Raw genomic sequence first — 20,566 nt, 5'->3', positions numbered from 1 at the left:
CGGCTGTAAAAACGGTCAATTCACTGAAGGGGTATCTATTCACTAATTCCCTCAAGTGAAAGGTGACGGAAGTGAGGCGGACAAAAAGAGGGAGAAAGCAAGACGATTGTCGATTCAGTTTGTCAAGAAGCATCGGCATGTTTCGTAGTTTCCAAGACATCTATCTTGTGCTCTGCCCACTTCGAGCCCTCGTGTTTCGACAAACATCAGGAGATTGCGGAGAGTCTTGGAATTAGGAGACAGCTTTTACTAGGAGCTTATCCAACTATAGACACCGCCGGTTTGCCAACACCAATGGCCCTTCCCACAAACCGCGCTCGTAGACGGGTAAGTCTGATTGCCACATATTTGTTAACATTTAAGTATTTCACTAATTCTTGGTTTGGATATGAGAGCATTGGTGTGATTGTTTTGTACGCTTGGTCACTGAAAACAAGCTTACACTAAGTGAATCTTTGTCGGCGTCCTACAACCTTGCTCACAAAGCGTACCGCAAAGTTACTACAGGGTCCCGAACCGCCCGTAAATACTAGTACATGTATTCACATACGTGAATTACTTGGTAACAAAATGGCGGCGCCTTTTCGAGGTTTTATGTCACGAAGTTTTCCGTCCGTAGTCACTTTGCGCCTCTGTCACTAATTTCTGTCATGAATATTGCGACAATGATATGTAAATACTTGTACATTTGGTTTACGAAATCAAGCTTCTCAGGCTCTGGTGAATATAAGATTTTACATATTTGACGGCGCCGACCAACTTTGTAACAATGGGGGCATAACAAAATGGCGACGCCCTTTCGAGAAGATTTTTGTCACGAAGTTTTCCGTCCGTAGACAGTAGTCGGTCTCTAGTTTGTCATGAACTGTGCGTCCATTGTGAGCTTTAATAACATGTTTGTGAACAAACACACATACTTTTGAAAGGAGTTGTACTTCTTATGCCAAGCCTTGTAAACTTTACGACGTCGACACTGTACATACTGTAAACAACGCGCGTGGCGGCAGCTTTTCCATTTGGCCGGTTACGAGGCGACGTCCTTGGACGAGGTACACAAACCGGCCTCTGCGCTTCCGCAAGCAAATATCTTAAACTTGTGCACGGTATGGACGTCTTACTTCAAGGTAAGGTAAGATATTACTGTAGTTGGCGTAATATAGAACAGATGACTATTTATTCCCCGCTATTCCACGTTAAATAGTGAACTCTATTCCGATCGGCGACGGCTTGCTTTAACCACGCATCAGAATAGAAACAATTTCAAGGGCCTGTTAAGTATTTATTTGTAATGTGAATTCGATATAATTTTTCTAAGAGGTGTAAAATATGTGTTCTTTCGACAGACCGATTTTTGTCTCTGAAGTATGTTTCCTTTATAAGATATGAGACCATAAAATATAGCATCAGAAGGAAGACAGCTACTGTAAGAGCCTCTGTTGTAAGCGAACGCGGTTCTCGATGGAAAAAATGCCTCTGGGATTCTTCAGATTACGCTGGTGGCAGTGATACTCTGGACCGAGGAGACAATAAGCGTGTGGCATAAAAGAAAATAGGTAGAATTGTCCTTCCAGATGCGACCACTTATATTGTAAGGCACAATGCATATGAACTAGTTTTTAGGCATTCTTAGAAAGGTGTCATGCCATTTGCGTATGAAACAATGATAACTAATGACCACACAGTACCCCTGGTCACATATATTCTCATGTCCTCCCGCAACTAAGTAGCAAAGGTGTATGTTTAAGTTGGGTTCCACTTTTCGTGATTAATAGCAAAATAAAAAGTGGTGTGTGCCTCCCCTGAATGGCATGTGACAAACATCTGACGAGGAGGGAGAGACTGCATGCGCATACTGTGGCTGCCCCCTGGTAGTTACACCAGGTCAACCTACAAGTTACGTGTCCACTCATGCCAATTTTACTACTTGACCAGCAGCAAGTTTCGAAAGATACGGAATATGACGCATGAGATGTCAGTGGTTAGCAAACAAGCGAATAGGATTTGAACAAATTTTTAAACAGTAGCAACTAAGTGCCACTCCTTCGAATAACTTTACAGTATCTCGCATACTAAGTCAATTAAAGTTAGCATGACTTCACTTTGCAAGGAAAAGAATCAGGGACAAGAGCAAAAATTACACATAATAACACAATTTGTGGCATTAACATCCAGCAGACCCATCTAACTGAGCCGAACAAGCCCCCACTGAGCCATAGGCACAGTCCCCGAAGTCTGGGTTTCCAAGAGGCTTGACAGCTGTAAATTTTTCAAACCTGACTAACACACCCTGAGTAAGCTGGATGTTCTGCCCATCCCAGATAGCATTTGCTCTGTCTCATTAATTCTATGTATTTGGAAGATCCACTGCAGCAATTGTTTCATCAAGGGGATCACTGTGTTCACATTCTGCAGGAGATGTGGAGGTGATTTGCTGGCTTCCATATGAAGACCAGACCCATGCATGTGTGGTGCCGATGGTGAACACGTCTTGTCCTATCACAATCGTCTCTGGGGTGACTTGTAGAAAACAGAAAAGAATGCAAACGCGTTAGTATTTATCACAAGATAAGATCAACAACACCATCTCCCAGAAGAAGCACAAATATACTTGAATGCCTCAATTGTGCGTGGTAAAATGTGATAAAACTCTAGCAGTAGCAACTAATCTGTCAAATATTCAGACAAATGGGCTGCACAAACTAAAAGGTTCATAATCATATACATTACAGCGCTGTTGTCATAATGAAAGCACCGATCTGGAGGCTAACGTGACCGAAGTAGAAACTTCACTGTACCCACGTGCTGTACTTTTCCGTGAATCTAATCTATTGTTCCAGAGAACACAAAGAAGCCGTATGGCCTGACCATGTCACACCGGCCCGCATGTCTTTAATAGGACTCGCTAACAGAAAACTGGCGTTAACATCCACAAAAACCACCTACAAATTTTCCTCAGCCTCCCTGTTCCACACAGAGGACAAGCTATGGAATCATAACGCCGAAATTGGCGATAATATCGAACGTTTCCCCGGTCCTCTTCAACGCCAGAACCCTCCCCCTCCCTTCCTCCAACATAGAGCCATCGTATGGACGTCGTATTCCCTTACGAAAAACGAGTTTTCCCCTCAAGTTACAGCTTCTAAATACATAGTACTAACGCATTATCGACAGAGTCATACTACACGATAACTGTTCAGGCTTTAGACCCAGTATTAGAGGCAACAACACGACGAATTGCGGAGGGGGACTCCGTAGTACCTCACCTCACAATGGCCAGCCTGGAATGCACGCTTCCTTCCAAAACGCACCGAGTCACTTCCTTTGTATTCATGCGTGTGAACATCTGGAACGCCACTAAACTACAAATGAAGGGAAAAGCCGCAGATTTTATCGTTGCAATTACACACAATAGTATAAAATAGTTCAGAGGCAATAATATGGTTAAAAGAAACTACATATGCGTCGTACGTTTCCTGCCTGTACCGCACTATTTTCTGGCGGCTCATTTGTACGTTCTGTCTAGGGAGGGTATTCGGTAGGAGTCTTCTTGCATAAAAACATCACGAGGCTTGCTTAGGGGTTTTCGAAATGCCGTTCTTAACAAAAAGCCCGCAAAAATCGTTGTTATTGAAAGCTTTTTGGAAGCACATGTAAATTGTGACATGAAAAGACCGGTTGGGAATAATAAACTCTAGGCTAAGTATTGCCACTAGAACCAATATCACCAACTACGAATCAGCAGTCACAAACTGCGTATCGAATCAGGAAGGCACATCCGCACACATCTGGAGCAAAGAATATGAAGTCCACTTTATTGTAGATTTTAGTTCATATAGCAGCGATAGAAATGTTTTGTTCAATTATATATATTATGGGAACGTTTCCACACTTTCAATCAATGTCTCATAATGAGATATTCATTTCTATCATGCGTTTTGACCATACAATACTAAACCAAGGCGGTTTAATCAAACCTTGATTAAACAAGTCCATCTCAACTTATATTTCTAAACTCAAAAGGATATGAGAAGAAGCCGAACCTATGTATTAGAGTAGTTTTAGAAGCGATGTTTTAGATTAGTATTAGAAGTCCTGTCAGTGCCATATCAAATGAATGTTACCATGTGATTTTGTGTATGCCTGTTCTATCATAGACAGTGGAAGCCGAAAGATCCCACCTTTTCTGTTATGACTTATGAGTAGGTTTTGTGATGAGTAGGGCAGTTTTCTTCTCTTTTTTTCCTGCAAACGTGGAGACATTACAGTAGAATTTGGCCCCTATAATCAGCCCGTTTCTTTCGTGCCTGTAGTCCATACAGTCTAAAGTGTCCTCAAACCTGGGCGCGATTTGTTCAACGCCACTCGGCAGAGAGGTGGCCAGGGATTACTCTCCAAGCAGAGCATGGGTTTCGGCTGGTTTTTGACGTGTTTTCAGGCGTTTTTGTCGGGCTTTCTACTTGGTCATCTTTTTTTTTTGTAAGCAGAGCATGGGTTTCGGCTGGTTTTGTGTTTGAAGGCGTTTTTGTCGGGCTTTCTACTTTGTCACTTTTTTTTTATAAGCAGAGCATGGCTTTCGGCTGGTTTTGTGTTTGAAGGCGTTTTTGTCGGGCTTTCTACTTTGTCACTTTTTTTTTTATAAGCAGAGCATGGCTTTCGGCTGGTTTTGTGTTTGAAGGCGTTTTTGTCGGGCTTTCTACTTTGTCACCTTTTTTTTTTGCAAGCAGAGCATGGGTTTCGGCTGGTTTTTGACGTGTTTGAAGGCGTTTTTGTCGGGCTTTCTACTTTGTCATCTTTTTTTTTGTAAGCAGAGCATGGGTTTCGACTGGCTTTTAACGTGTTTTAAGGCGTTTTTGTCGGGCCTTCTACTTTGTCATATTTTTTTTTTTGTAAGCAGAGCATGGGTTTCGGCTGATTTTTAACGTGTTTTAAGGCGTTTTTGTCGGGCTTTCTACTTTGTCATATTTTTTTTGTATAGCCAACCCAACCCCGAATGTTGTAGAAAGATACAGCTGCTTGCAGAAGTAAATTCAATCCTCCAAAAGTGCGCGAAGTCCAAGAAATGGACAAGAAATACAACAAAACGTGTACTGACTGAACAAATGGTCTGTAGCAGTTAACGGTCAAATCAAAACTACCGCTCAATTTGCGCATGTGCGGGAGCTGAAAACGTGCTTTTCACACGTTGGAAATGACGACAGACGGAAGCGTTCGGTGAATAATTATTCTATAGCCCCGTCCGACGCTGTTTCTGACGTTTCCAGCGGTCAGGGAAGCCACCCGGCGTCCAAATAACAAACGGACTGGACGGCTTGGACGCGCGCGACGTGTCCGCCGCCGTTTCTGACAGGACAGACGGCCTGGGACGGGCTCCGATGCACTTAGACGCTCTTAGACGGCGTCCAAACATTTTAAGACGGTTTCTTTTTCATAGAGGTGACATGGACCTTAAAAGAAAACACTTTTGACCGACCGATGAATGAATTGGAGAGTTTCGTCGGATCTGCGATGGTTTAAACGACAAGACCACATGCACACCGGCGTAATTTTATAGATGACATCCGCGCCCGCATTCGAATTCATTTTCGTCTGCTCAGTTGGGTTAAGGCGGCCCAGGAAGTATTATTCTGTGCATATATGATTATACTCTGTAACTATCGATAGCCTTGTCGCACAACGATGAAACTTTAAACAGTTTTAGAACTACTTAAAACACATTGAATAAAGGTGACTCAAGTTTTTCTACTGCTGGATTTGGGTTAGAAATACACATTTTGGTTAAAAAAAAGTGTATTTTATGGATTTATGCGCGCAGGCGGTAATACCACCTTTCATCATAATATTTTGCAACGAAAGAGCTAACCCCATACAAATTATTTTTGTCCGAGGCTATTTTGTTTAAAATGACGATTACATTGTTTTTTGGGGTCAGAAACATCAGGAACAGCTATTTTTGAGACATTTTCTATTGAAAATTCGCCCCTGTTAAAATTAGATAAAATCTATGCAAAATAGCCTCGGACAATTTTGATAAGAAAGCGATAATAAGTTACATTTGATTACTCAAAAGCTGATTTCTGTTGTTTTGAGCTGCGCGTAATTGCGTAAAAGTCATAACCCAAATCCCACACAAGCAGCTCGTTGTCTCCCACGTAATCCAACACCTGTGACGTAACGGCCGTTCCATTCGAACACCATATCGAACATATGGAACCTCCCGTTCTATTTGGAACACCTCCGTCAAAACAGCGCTAGTAGGACTCGGCGCGGCTCATGCAACATTTGTGGAGGAGACAACTTCCAAATCATTTGATTGAAACATTCAGAATGTAATACAATCCAAATCCTGGCCTATAAAACAATTTTGCACTAATACGTACACCTGAGATGATATATATGATTGTGTTGTGTAATAGACCTTGCGCTCCCCGAAATGCTCCGTACGTAGTGGAACATTTCGAACCGTGTTCGAGTTCGGCCGCGCCGCTGGCCAGGCAAGCAGCCGAACTCGAACACGAATTTTCGAGCCTGGGCTGCCTTAACCCAACAGAGTGTTCTAAAAAAAACTCCTCCGAACTCCGGAACTTGCCAACTCATACTGACGCAAAATGCCAGTATTGGCCGACTAGACGGTCGTATGACTCGTTATGTACTACAAAAAATACTCAGCATCAGCATCGTTATGTACTACAAAAAAAAAACTCAGCATCAGAGTTCACAAGAAAACTGCGGCCGTAATTGTGGTATGCCATAACTTGTCGCTGGCGAGGGGGATGTGATTGCGTTTGTACAGTTGTACGAGAGACTCGCCGCGGCCAGCTAGTATCACCCAGACAACACTCTGTTGGGTTAAGGCAGCCCAGGCTCGAATATTCGTTTTCGAGTTCGGCCACGTGCCTGGCCAGGTGCTCGGCCGAACTCGAACCCTATTCGGACTGTTCCACTACGGGGCAGTTCGGGGGACACAATGTCTATTAGTACAGTAACCAATCATATACAAAACGGTATGTCGTCTCAGATGTACGTATAAGTACAACGTTGGTTTATAGACCATGATTTGGGTTGTATCACATCCTAAATGTCTCAATCAAATGGTTTGGAAGTTGTCTCCTCCACGAATGCTGCATGAGCCGCGCCAAGTCTAGCCTCCGATGCAGACTCCTCCCGGCTGTTTTCTTTTTCAAGTTACAGTTTTATACTATAACATTTTTTTTTTCTTATTGCTGGCTTCCCGGCCAGCAATAAGAAAAGAAATGTAATAGTTTGACGGTGGTGTTCCAAATAGAACAGGGGGTTCTATATGTTCGAAATGGTGTTCGATGGGAACGGCCGTTACGTCACAGGTGTTGGACTTCGCGGGAGACAACGAGCTGCTTGCGTGGGATCGGGTTATGACTTTAACGGCATCACGCGCAGCTCAAACCAACAGGATTGATCTTTGAAGTAATCAAATATTATTTATTATCGCTTCCTTATCAAAATTGTCCAAGGCTACTTTGCTTAGATTTTGACTTTTTTTAACTGGGGCGAATTTTTCACAAAATGTGACCCCAAAATAGCCGTTTCTGATATTTTTGGCCCAAGAAAACAATGGTATCGTCATGTTAAACAAAATAGCCTCGGACAAAAATAATCTATATGGGGCTAGCTCTCTTCTTGTAAAATATCATCATGATAAAAGGTGGTGTTATCGCCTATGCGCGTAAACCCGTTTAATACACAGCTTGTTAAACCAAAATGTGTACTTCTAGCCCCAAATCAAGCAGTAGAAAACCTTAAGTGACCTTTGTATCAAGTAGTTCTAAAACTGTGCCAAGTTTCATCGTGGTGCGACAAGGCTATCGATAGTAACAGGATATGTATTGATATGTATGGAATGATACATCCTGGGGCGCCTTCAAGTAACCCAACCACGTGAGAGATGTCGGTCAGCCTTTTTCTTAACAATGTACATATATGCTGTATGTCTAGATCGAGATTGTTGGCGTTCCAGATAAAGGAGTATTCGCTATTGTCAAGTACATCTTTAACATGTTGTAACCAGTTTTTCTTGTTGCTTTTCACTTGGAAAGATTGCTGATACAATAGAGCATCTACTGGTTGAGGGTGTGTCAAAGGATTGAGTTGTCTGAGGCGCAACCAGTACTTAACTATGCGGACTGACACATCTAAATCTACCGGGAACACTCCAAGATCTGCTTTACTTGCTATGTTACTTGGAATTTCTGTGCACTCCAAGAATATTCTTTGCAGAAACGGTTCTGTATAGTTTCAATCGGACACCTGTCATTCAAATGGTCCTTTCCCCAAACTTCACTGCCATATAACATGATAGATTTCATGCACACAAGTCAAATAATCTTAACAGAGCCTTTGGTGAGCGAAATAGAAGTTTGAGGCTGAAAAGGGCTTTACGTGCTTTTAAGGACAACTTTGTTTTTGCTGTTGAGTTGATGAGGTCAACAATAGTCCCAGATAACAATAAGAATTTGTTATTTCGATACTATCTGAGCCGATGAAAAATTCCACATTTTTTACTGACCGTCCAGATTTGTTAAAAATTACAGATTAAGTTTTCTTCATGTTTACTCTTACCAATTCTCTGACTAAGTCATTTATGAATAGGTTGAAAAGTGTGGGAGTAAGATTACATCCCTGTCTTAAGCCTCTTTCGGTAATGAATAATGGTGTAAGACCCGCAGAGGTTTGACGCAGGTCTTTGGATTAGAATACATTGATGTAAGTAAACTATAGAATTAACCACCTATTCCAGAACTTACTCATTTATAACGGAGTCCCTCTCTCCACACAGTCTTTTCTAAAATCAAATCTACACCGCATGCATATAAGCGTTTGTTGGTATAGGTGTATTTAGATATTAACGAATCAATGACAAATAAAATATCGCTTGTTCCAAAGTTCTTTCTGAAACCTGACTGATTTGGGGAGATGAGGGAGTGTTCGTCTAAATAGTTAGTGAGGCGTGTGTTCAGAATTGTCGCAAATAACTTGGCCAGACAACTAGTGACAGAGATCCCCCTATAGTTGTTTGGGTCGTCTTTGGAGCCGCCTTTGTGTATGGGAATAATGTGACTTTCACACCATTATTGTGGGAAGTGACAGAATTAAAGAAAAATTTGGCCAACGGATTTATAAGGACATGGGCAGCACATTTCAACATTTCATTAAGTATTAAGTCGTTTCCTGAAGCTTTATTGTTCTTTAATTTGGAAATTGCTTGCCGGATTTCGTTTTGTTTTATCACTGTGTCTAAGGGATTATACTTTTCCACATCGCTCTCTAGTTTCAGTAATTCTGTTTTGATCTGACAGTGAAAACTGTTATCGTTTTCTGTTCTGGACTTGTCAGAGTTGAATATCCTGTCAGTAGGTAAATTAGTCAATCTTACTGTGTTTGCCAACGATCAATTGGAATTCTCCTAATTCACCCCTTACGGAGAAGCATTGAGTAAAATTTGCGATACAGTGTATGATTGGTATATCTAGTTCAGTTTATCACTCAGTATTTCAAGAGCAGGATAGACGAGTGCAGCAGCTGGATGTGTCGCAAAGTCGAATCAAATATGGAAACCTCGGCGTAAACAATCACCGCTGGTGGTCCTGCCAATGTGTCAACAGAAATGCAAATCCTGAATATCCCGGAATTTCGCCGCTTGCCGAACCAGATATGGGACCCTGGGCGTGAATAATTACTGCTTGCGATCCTGACAATGACCATGATTTACTGCTGTACCAATCAGCGCACATGACTACTCCGAAAGAAGTTGCAAAATAGGATGAAGCACCCTCCGTAGCGACCGCTGGCTCAATGCTTTGCGATTGCACACACTTTAAGCCATGTGTTCGCCCTCTCTCTCTCTCTCCAAACCTTCATCAACTCAAGATTACGCTTCATCCTCGGTATTTGGTGGCCCCAAAAGATAAACAACACAGATCTCCTTTGCTACAGCTGACCAGGAACACGTGGAAGTCACTATCAGCAGAAGAAAGTAAAGGTGGATAGGACACACATTGAGAAAACCTCCATCATCCAACACAAGAGCAGTGCTAGAATGGAACCCTCAGGGGAAAAGAAAGAGGGGAAGACCAAGACTCTCTTGGGAAAGGGGTGTCAAGAACAATCTGGAGAGTGCCAAAACCTCATGGCAAGAGGTTAAGAGGACCGCCGGAGACCGGAAGCGGTGGAGACGAGTCACTGAGGCCCTGTGCTCCGGGGCGAAGAGGATTAAGTCAAGTAAGTCAAACATCTACCAAATATAGATCCGAATAAATGACTCAGAACATATTTTTGATAAAGAAACGCGTTTTATTTTTCTTCTGAGCAAGGCCTGTTCTGAGCTGTGTATAAAATGAACACGACAGGACAGTTAAAAGCCCAATACACAGTCCCTGTAGACCTATTTACTTCGCTGGTACGCGTGTATCCTTCCCTATTTTTACCGCAGTAGTTATTCGGCACAAATAAGTCCGTTCAACGATCATTTGAATTCATGTCCTTGTTTGAATTAAAGCCAAATCACGTTGAATCTCGTTCAATCTCGTTCGAACTCTGACATAATGGAACGTCGAGTCCGGTCGGTACTTGGACGGGAAATAGCCGGGGACCACCAGTTGCCATAGGCATCGCTTTTGATTTCTTGTCTGAGGCCGAAATACCAATTCTGATTTTTTTCCCAAAAGCATGCTATAAGTACATTGGCCATAGGCGAAAGATGCTGTTGGGTGGTCTACTTATAGCATGCTTTTGGGAAAAAAATCAGAATTGGTATTTCGGCCTCAGACAAGAAATCCAAAGTAATGCCTACGGCATCCGGTGGTCCCAAGCTATTTCCCGTCCAAGTACCGACCGGACTCGACGTTCCATTACGTCAGAGTTCGAACGAGATCGAACGAGATTGAAGGTGATTTGGCCGTACAATGTCCTTGTTTGAACTACGGTACGGCCAAATCTCGTTCAATCTCGTTCGAACTCTGACATAATGGAACGTCGAGTCCGGTCGGTACTTGGACGGGAAATAGCCGGGGACCACCAGTTGCCATAGGCATCGCTTTTGATTTCTTGTCTGAGGCCGAAATACCAATTCTGATTTTTTTCCCAAAAGCATGCTATAAGTACATTGGCCATAGGCGAAAGATGCTGTTGGGTGGTCTACTTATAGCATGCTTTTGGGAAAAAAAATCAGAATTGGTATTTCGGCCTCAGACAAGAAATCCAAAGTAATGCCTACGGCATCCGGTGGTCCCAAGCTATTTCCCGTCCAAGTACCGACCGGACTCGACGTTCCATTACGTCAGAGTTCGAACGAGATCGAACGAGATTGAAGGTGATTTGGCCGTACAATGTCCTTGTTTGAACTACGGTACGGCCAAATCTCGTTCAATCTCGTTCGAACTCTGACATAATGGAACGTCGAGTCCGGTCGGTACTTGGACGGGAAATAGCCGGGGACCACCAGTTGCCATAGGCATCGCTTTTGATTTCTTGTCTGAGGCCGAAATACCAATTCTGATTTTTTTCCCAAAAGCATGCTATAAGTACATTGGCCATAGGCGAAAGATGCTGTTGGGTGGTCTACTTATAGCATGCTTTTGGGAAAAAAATCAGAATTGGTATTTCGGCCTCAGACAAGAAATCCAAAGTAATGCCTACGGCATCCGGTGGTCCCAAGCTATTTCCCGTCCAAGTACCGACCGGACTCGACGTTCCATTACGTCAGAGTTCGAACGAGATCGAACGAGATTGAAGGTGATTTGGCCGTACAATGTCCTTGTTTGAACTACGGTACGGCCAAATCTCGTTCAATCTCGTTCGAACTCTGACATAATGGAACGTCGAGTCCGGTCGGTACTTGGACGGGAAATAGCCGGGGACCACCAGTTGCCATAGGCATCGCTTTTGATTTCTTGTCTGAGGCCGAAATACCAATTCTGATTTTTTTCCCAAAAGCATGCTATAAGTACATTGGCCATAGGCGAAAGATGCTGTTGGGTGGTCTACTTATAGCATGCTTTTGGGAAAAAAATCAGAATTGGTATTTCGGCCTCAGACAAGAAATCCAAAGTAATGCCTACGGCATCCGGTGGTCCCAAGCTATTTCCCGTCCAAGTACCGACCGGACTCGACGTTCCATTACGTCAGAGTTCGAACGAGATCGAACGAGATTGAAGGTGATTTGGCCGTACAATGTCCTTGTTTGAACTACGGTACGGCCAAATCTCGTTCAATCTCGTTCGAACTCTGACATAATGGAACGTCGAGTCCGGTCGGTACTTGGACGGGAAATAGCCGGGGACCACCAGTTGCCATAGGCATCGCTTTTGATTTCTTGTCTGAGGCCGAAATACCAATTCTGATTTTTTTCCCAAAAGCATGCTATAAGTACATTGGCCATAGGCGAAAGATGCTGTTGGGTGGTCTACTTATAGCATGCTTTTGGGAAAAAAATCAGAATTGGTATTTCGGCCTCAGACAAGAAATCCAAAGTAATGCCTACGGCATCCGGTGGTCCCAAGCTATTTCCCGTCCAAGTACCGACCGGACTCGACGTTCCATTACGTCAGAGTTCGAACGAGATCGAACGAGATTGAAGGTGATTTGGCCGTACAATGTCCTTGTTTGAACTACGGTACGGCCAAATCTCGTTCAATCTCGTTCGAACTCTGACATAATGGAACGTCGAGTCCGGTCGGTACTTGGACGGGAAATAGCCGGGGACCACCAGTTGCCATAGGCATCGCTTTTGATTTCTTGTCTGAGGCCGAAATACCAATTCTGATTTTTTTCCCAAAAGCATGCTATAAGTACATTGGCCATAGGCGAAAGATGCTGTTGGGTGGTCTACTTATAGCATGCTTTTGGGAAAAAAATCAGAATTGGTATTTCGGCCTCAGACAAGAAATCCAAAGTAATGCCTACGGCATCCGGTGGTCCCAAGCTATTTCCCGTCCAAGTACCGACCGGACTCGACGTTCCATTACGTCAGAGTTCGAACGAGATCGAACGAGATTGAAGGTGATTTGGCCGTACAATGTCCTTGTTTGAACTACGGTACGGCCAAATCTCGTTCAATCTCGTTCGAACTCTGACATAATGGAACGTCGAGTCCGGTCGGTACTTGGACGGGAAATAGCCGGGGACCACCAGTTGCCATAGGCATCGCTTTTGATTTCTTGTCTGAGGCCGAAATACCAATTCTGATTTTTTTCCCAAAAGCATGCTATAAGTACATTGGCCATAGGCGAAAGATGCTGTTGGGTGGTCTACTTATAGCATGCTTTTGGGAAAAAAATCAGAATTGGTATTTCGGCCTCAGACAAGAAATCCAAAGTAATGCCTACGGCATCCGGTGGTCCCAAGCTATTTCCCGTCCAAGTACCGACCGGACTCGACGTTCCATTACGTCAGAGTTCGAACGAGATCGAACGAGATTGAAGGTGATTTGGCCGTACAATGTCCTTGTTTGAACTACGGTACGGCCAAATCTCGTTCAATCTCGTTCGAACTCTGACATAATGGAACGTCGAGTCCGGTCGGTACTTGGACGGGAAATAGCCGGGGACCACCAGTTGCCATAGGCATCGCTTTTGATTTCTTGTCTGAGGCCGAAATACCAATTCTGATTTTTTTCCCAAAAGCATGCTATAAGTACATTGGCCATAGGCGAAAGATGCTGTTGGGTGGTCTACTTATAGCATGCTTTTGGGAAAAAAATCAGAATTGGTATTTCGGCCTCAGACAAGAAATCCAAAGTAATGCCTACGGCATCCGGTGGTCCCAAGCTATTTCCCGTCCAAGTACCGACCGGACTCGACGTTCCATTACGTCAGAGTTCGAACGAGATCGAACGAGATTGAAGGTGATTTGGCCGTACAATGTCCTTGTTTGAACTACGGTACGGCCAAATCTCGTTCAATCTCGTTCGAACTCTGACATAATGGAACGTCGAGTCCGGTCGGTACTTGGACGGGAAATAGCCGGGGACCACCAGTTGCCATAGGCATCGCTTTTGATTTCTTGTCTGAGGCCGAAATACCAATTCTGATTTTTTTCCCAAAAGCATGCTATAAGTACATTGGCCATAGGCGAAAGATGCTGTTGGGTGGTCTACTTATAGCATGCTTTTGGGAAAAAAATCAGAATTGGTATTTCGGCCTCAGACAAGAAATCCAAAGTAATGCCTACGGCATCCGGTGGTCCCAAGCTATTTCCCGTCCAAGTACCGACCGGACTCGACGTTCCATTACGTCAGAGTTCGAACGAGATCGAACGAGATTGAAGGTGATTTGGCCGTACAATGTCCTTGTTTGAACTACGGTACGGCCAAATCTCGTTCAATCTCGTTCGAACTCTGACATAATGGAACGTCGAGTCCGGTCGGTACTTGGACGGGAAATAGCCGGGGACCACCAGTTGCCATAGGCATCGCTTTTGATTTCTTGTCTGAGGCCGAAATACCAATTCTGATTTTTTTCCCAAAAGCATGCTATAAGTACATTGGCCATAGGCGAAAGATGCTGTTGGGTGGTCTACTTATAGCATGCTTTTGGGAAAAAAATCAGAATTGGTATTTCGGCCTCAGACAAGAAATCCAAAGTAATGCCTACGGCATCCGGTGGTCCCAAGCTATTTCCCGTCCAAGTACCGACCGGACTCGACGTTCCATTACGTCAGAGTTCGAACGAGATCGAACGAGATTGAAGGTGATTTGGCCGTACAATGTCCTTGTTTGAACTACGGTACGGCCAAATCTCGTTCAATCTCGTTCGAACTCTGACATAATGGAACGTCGAGTCCGGTCGGTACTTGGACGGGAAATAGCCGGGGACCACCAGTTGCCATAGGCATCGCTTTTGATTTCTTGTCTGAGGCCGAAATACCAATTCTGATTTTTTTCCCAAAAGCATGCTATAAGTACATTGGCCATAGGCGAAAGATGCTGTTGGGTGGTCTACTTATAGCATGCTTTTGGGAAAAAAATCAGAATTGGTATTTCGGCCTCAGACAAGAAATCCAAAGTAATGCCTACGGCATCCGGTGGTCCCAAGCTATTTCCCGTCCAAGTACCGACCGGACTCGACGTTCCATTACGTCAGAGTTCGAACGAGATCGAACGAGATTGAAGGTGATTTGGCCGTACAATGTCCTTGTTTGAACTACGGTACGGCCAAATCTCGTTCAATCTCGTTCGAACTCTGACATAATGGAACGTCGAGTCCGGTCGGTACTTGGACGGGAAATAGCCGGGGACCACCAGTTGCCATAGGCATCGCTTTTGATTTCTTGTCTGAGGCCGAAATACCAATTCTGATTTTTTTCCCAAAAGCATGCTATAAGTACATTGGCCATAGGCGAAAGATGCTGTTGGGTGGTCTACTTATAGCATGCTTTTGGGAAAAAAATCAGAATTGGTATTTCGGCCTCAGACAAGAAATCCAAAGTAATGCCTACGGCATCCGGTGGTCCCAAGCTATTTCCCGTCCAAGTACCGACCGGACTCGACGTTCCATTACGTCAGAGTTCGAACGAGATCGAACGAGATTGAAGGTGATTTGGCCGTACAATGTCCTTGTTTGAACTACGGTACGGCCAAATCTCGTTCAATCTCGTTCGAACTCTGACATAATGGAACGTCGAGTCCGGTCGGTACTTGGACGGGAAATAGCCGGGGACCACCAGTTGCCATAGGCATCGCTTTTGATTTCTTGTCTGAGGCCGAAATACCAATTCTGATTTTTTTCCCAAAAGCATGCTATAAGTACATTGGCCATAGGCGAAAGATGCTGTTGGGTGGTCTACTTATAGCATGCTTTTGGGAAAAAAATCAGAATTGGTATTTCGGCCTCAGACAAGAAATCCAAAGTAATGCCTACGGCATCCGGTGGTCCCAAGCTATTTCCCGTCCAAGTACCGACCGGACTCGACGTTCCATTACGTCAGAGTTCGAACGAGATCGAACGAGATTGAAGGTGATTTGGCCGTACAATGTCCTTGTTTGAACTACGGTACGGCCAAATCTCGTTCAATCTCGTTCGAACTCTGACATAATGGAACGTCGAGTCCGGTCGGTACTTGGACGGGAAATAGCCGGGGACCACCAGTTGCCATAGGCATCGCTTTTGATTTCTTGTCTGAGGCCGAAATACCAATTCTGATTTTTTTCCCAAAAGCATGCTATAAGTACATTGGCCATAGGCGAAAGATGCTGTTGGGTGGTCTACTTATAGCATGCTTTTGGGAAAAAAATCAGAATTGGTATTTCGGCCTCAGACAAGAAATCCAAAGTAATGCCTACGGCATCCGGTGGTCCCAAGCTATTTCCCGTCCAAGTACCGACCGGACTCGACGTTCCATTACGTCAGAGTTCGAACGAGATCGAACGAGATTGAAGGTGATTTGGCCGTACAATGTCCTTGTTTGAACTACGGTACGGCCAAATCTCGTTCAATCTCGTTCGAACTCTGACATAATGGAACGTCGAGTCCGGTCGGTACTTGGACGGGAAATAGCCGGGGACCACCAGTTGCCATAGGCATCGCTTTTGATTTCTTGTCTGAGGCCGAAATACCAATTCTGATTTTTTTCCCAAAAGCATGCTATAAGTACATTGGCCATAGGCGAAAGATGCTGTTGGGTGGTCTACTTATAGCATGCTTTTGGGAAAAAAATCAGAATTGGTATTTCGGCCTCAGACAAGAAATCCAAAGTAATGCCTACGGCATCCGGTGGTCCCAAGCTATTTCCCGTCCAAGTACCGACCGGACTCGACGTTCCATTACGTCAGAGTTCGAACGAGATCGAACGAGATTGAAGGTGATTTGGCCGTACAATGTCCTTGTTTGAACTACGGTACGGCCAAATCTCGTTCAATCTCGTTCGAACTCTGACATAATGGAACGTCGAGTCCGGTCGGTACTTGGACGGGAAATAGCCGGGGACCACCAGTTGCCATAGGCATCGCTTTTGATTTCTTGTCTGAGGCCGAAATACCAATTCTGATTTTTTTCCCAAAAGCATGCTATAAGTACATTGGCCATAGGCGAAAGATGCTGTTGGGTGGTCTACTTATAGCATGCTTTTGGGAAAAAAATCAGAATTGGTATTTCGGCCTCAGACAAGAAATCCAAAGTAATGCCTACGGCATCCGGTGGTCCCAAGCTATTTCCCGTCCAAGTACCGACCGGACTCGACGTTCCATTACGTCAGAGTTCGAACGAGATCGAACGAGATTGAAGGTGATTTGGCCGTACAATGTCCTTGTTTGAACTACGGTACGGCCAAATCTCGTTCAATCTCGTTCGAACTCTGACATAATGGAACGTCGAGTCCGGTCGGTACTTGGACGGGAAATAGCCGGGGACCACCAGTTGCCATAGGCATCGCTTTTGATTTCTTGTCTGAGGCCGAAATACCAATTCTGATTTTTTTCCCAAAAGCATGCTATAAGTACATTGGCCATAGGCGAAAGATGCTGTTGGGTGGTCTACTTATAGCATGCTTTTGGGAAAAAAATCAGAATTGGTATTTCGGCCTCAGACAAGAAATCCAAAGTAATGCCTACGGCATCCGGTGGTCCCAAGCTATTTCCCGTCCAAGTACCGACCGGACTCGACGTTCCATTACGTCAGAGTTCGAACGAGATCGAACGAGATTGAAGGTGATTTGGCCGTACAATGTCCTTGTTTGAACTACGGTACGGCCAAATCTCGTTCAATCTCGTTCGAACTCTGACATAATGGAACGTCGAGTCCGGTCGGTACTTGGACGGGAAATAGCCGGGGACCACCAGTTGCCATAGGCATCGCTTTTGATTTCTTGTCTGAGGCCGAAATACCAATTCTGATTTTTTTCCCAAAAGCATGCTATAAGTACATTGGCCATAGGCGAAAGATGCTGTTGGGTGGTCTACTTATAGCATGCTTTTGGGAAAAAAATCAGAATTGGTATTTCGGCCTCAGACAAGAAATCCAAAGTAATGCCTACGGCATCCGGTGGTCCCAAGCTATTTCCCGTCCAAGTACCGACCGGACTCGACGTTCCATTACGTCAGAGTTCGAACGAGATCGAACGAGATTGAAGGTGATTTGGCCGTACAATGTCCTTGTTTGAACTACGGTACGGCCAAATCTCGTTCAATCTCGTTCGAACTCTGACATAATGGAACGTCGAGTCCGGTCGGTACTTGGACGGGAAATAGCCGGGGACCACCAGTTGCCATAGGCATCGCTTTTGATTTCTTGTCTGAGGCCGAAATACCAATTCTGATTTTTTTCCCAAAAGCATGCTATAAGTACATTGGCCATAGGCGAAAGATGCTGTTGGGTGGTCTACTTATAGCATGCTTTTGGGAAAAAAATCAGAATTGGTATTTCGGCCTCAGACAAGAAATCCAAAGTAATGCCTACGGCATCCGGTGGTCCCAAGCTATTTCCCGTCCAAGTACCGACCGGACTCGACGTTCCATTACGTCAGAGTTCGAACGAGATCGAACGAGATTGAAGGTGATTTGGCCGTACAATGTCCTTGTTTGAACTACGGTACGGCCAAATCTCGTTCAATCTCGTTCGAACTCTGACATAATGGAACGTCGAGTCCGGTCGGTACTTGGACGGGAAATAGCCGGGGACCACCAGTTGCCATAGGCATCGCTTTTGATTTCTTGTCTGAGGCCGAAATACCAATTCTGATTTTTTTCCCAAAAGCATGCTATAAGTACATTGGCCATAGGCGAAAGATGCTGTTGGGTGGTCTACTTATAGCATGCTTTTGGGAAAAAAATCAGAATTGGTATTTCGGCCTCAGACAAGAAATCCAAAGTAATGCCTACGGCATCCGGTGGTCCCAAGCTATTTCCCGTCCAAGTACCGACCGGACTCGACGTTCCATTACGTCAGAGTTCGAACGAGATCGAACGAGATTGAAGGTGATTTGGCCGTACAATGTCCTTGTTTGAACTACGGTACGGCCAAATCTCGTTCAATCTCGTTCGAACTCTGACATAATGGAACGTCGAGTCCGGTCGGTACTTGGACGGGAAATAGCCGGGGACCACCAGTTGCCATAGGCATCGCTTTTGATTTCTTGTCTGAGGCCGAAATACCAATTCTGATTTTTTTCCCAAAAGCATGCTATAAGTACATTGGCCATAGGCGAAAGATGCTGTTGGGTGGTCTACTTATAGCATGCTTTTGGGAAAAAAATCAGAATTGGTATTTCGGCCTCAGACAAGAAATCCAAAGTAATGCCTACGGCATCCGGTGGTCCCAAGCTATTTCCCGTCCAAGTACCGACCGGACTCGACGTTCCATTACGTCAGAGTTCGAACGAGATCGAACGAGATTGAAGGTGATTTGGCCGTACAATGTCCTTGTTTGAACTACGGTACGGCCAAATCTCGTTCAATCTCGTTCGAACTCTGACATAATGGAACGTCGAGTCCGGTCGGTACTTGGACGGGAAATAGCCGGGGACCACCAGTTGCCATAGGCATCGCTTTTGATTTCTTGTCTGAGGCCGAAATACCAATTCTGATTTTTTTCCCAAAAGCATGCTATAAGTACATTGGCCATAGGCGAAAGATGCTGTTGGGTGGTCTACTTATAGCATGCTTTTGGGAAAAAAATCAGAATTGGTATTTCGGCCTCAGACAAGAAATCCAAAGTAATGCCTACGGCATCCGGTGGTCCCAAGCTATTTCCCGTCCAAGTACCGACCGGACTCGACGTTCCATTACGTCAGAGTTCGAACGAGATCGAACGAGATTGAAGGTGATTTGGCCGTACAATGTCCTTGTTTGAACTACGGTACGGCCAAATCTCGTTCAATCTCGTTCGAACTCTGACATAATGGAACGTCGAGTCCGGTCGGTACTTGGACGGGAAATAGCCGGGGACCACCAGTTGCCATAGGCATCGCTTTTGATTTCTTGTCTGAGGCCGAAATACCAATTCTGATTTTTTTCCCAAAAGCATGCTATAAGTACATTGGCCATAGGCGAAAGATGCTGTTGGGTGGTCTACTTATAGCATGCTTTTGGGAAAAAAATCAGAATTGGTATTTCGGCCTCAGACAAGAAATCCAAAGTAATGCCTACGGCATCCGGTGGTCCCAAGCTATTTCCCGTCCAAGTACCGACCGGACTCGACGTTCCATTACGTCAGAGTTCGAACGAGATCGAACGAGATTGAAGGTGATTTGGCCGTACAATGTCCTTGTTTGAACTACGGTACGGCCAAATCTCGTTCAATCTCGTTCGAACTCTGACATAATGGAACGTCGAGTCCGGTCGGTACTTGGACGGGAAATAGCCGGGGACCACCAGTTGCCATAGGCATCGCTTTTGATTTCTTGTCTGAGGCCGAAATACCAATTCTGATTTTTTTCCCAAAAGCATGCTATAAGTACATTGGCCATAGGCGAAAGATGCTGTTGGGTGGTCTACTTATAGCATGCTTTTGGGAAAAAAATCAGAATTGGTATTTCGGCCTCAGACAAGAAATCCAAAGTAATGCCTACGGCATCCGGTGGTCCCAAGCTATTTCCCGTCCAAGTA

This window comes from Branchiostoma lanceolatum, chromosome 10 (assembly GCF_035083965.1).
Source record: "Branchiostoma lanceolatum isolate klBraLanc5 chromosome 10, klBraLanc5.hap2, whole genome shotgun sequence".
Lineage (NCBI taxonomy): Eukaryota > Metazoa > Chordata > Leptocardii > Amphioxiformes > Branchiostomatidae > Branchiostoma > Branchiostoma lanceolatum.
This window is presented reverse-complemented; position numbering follows the sequence as displayed.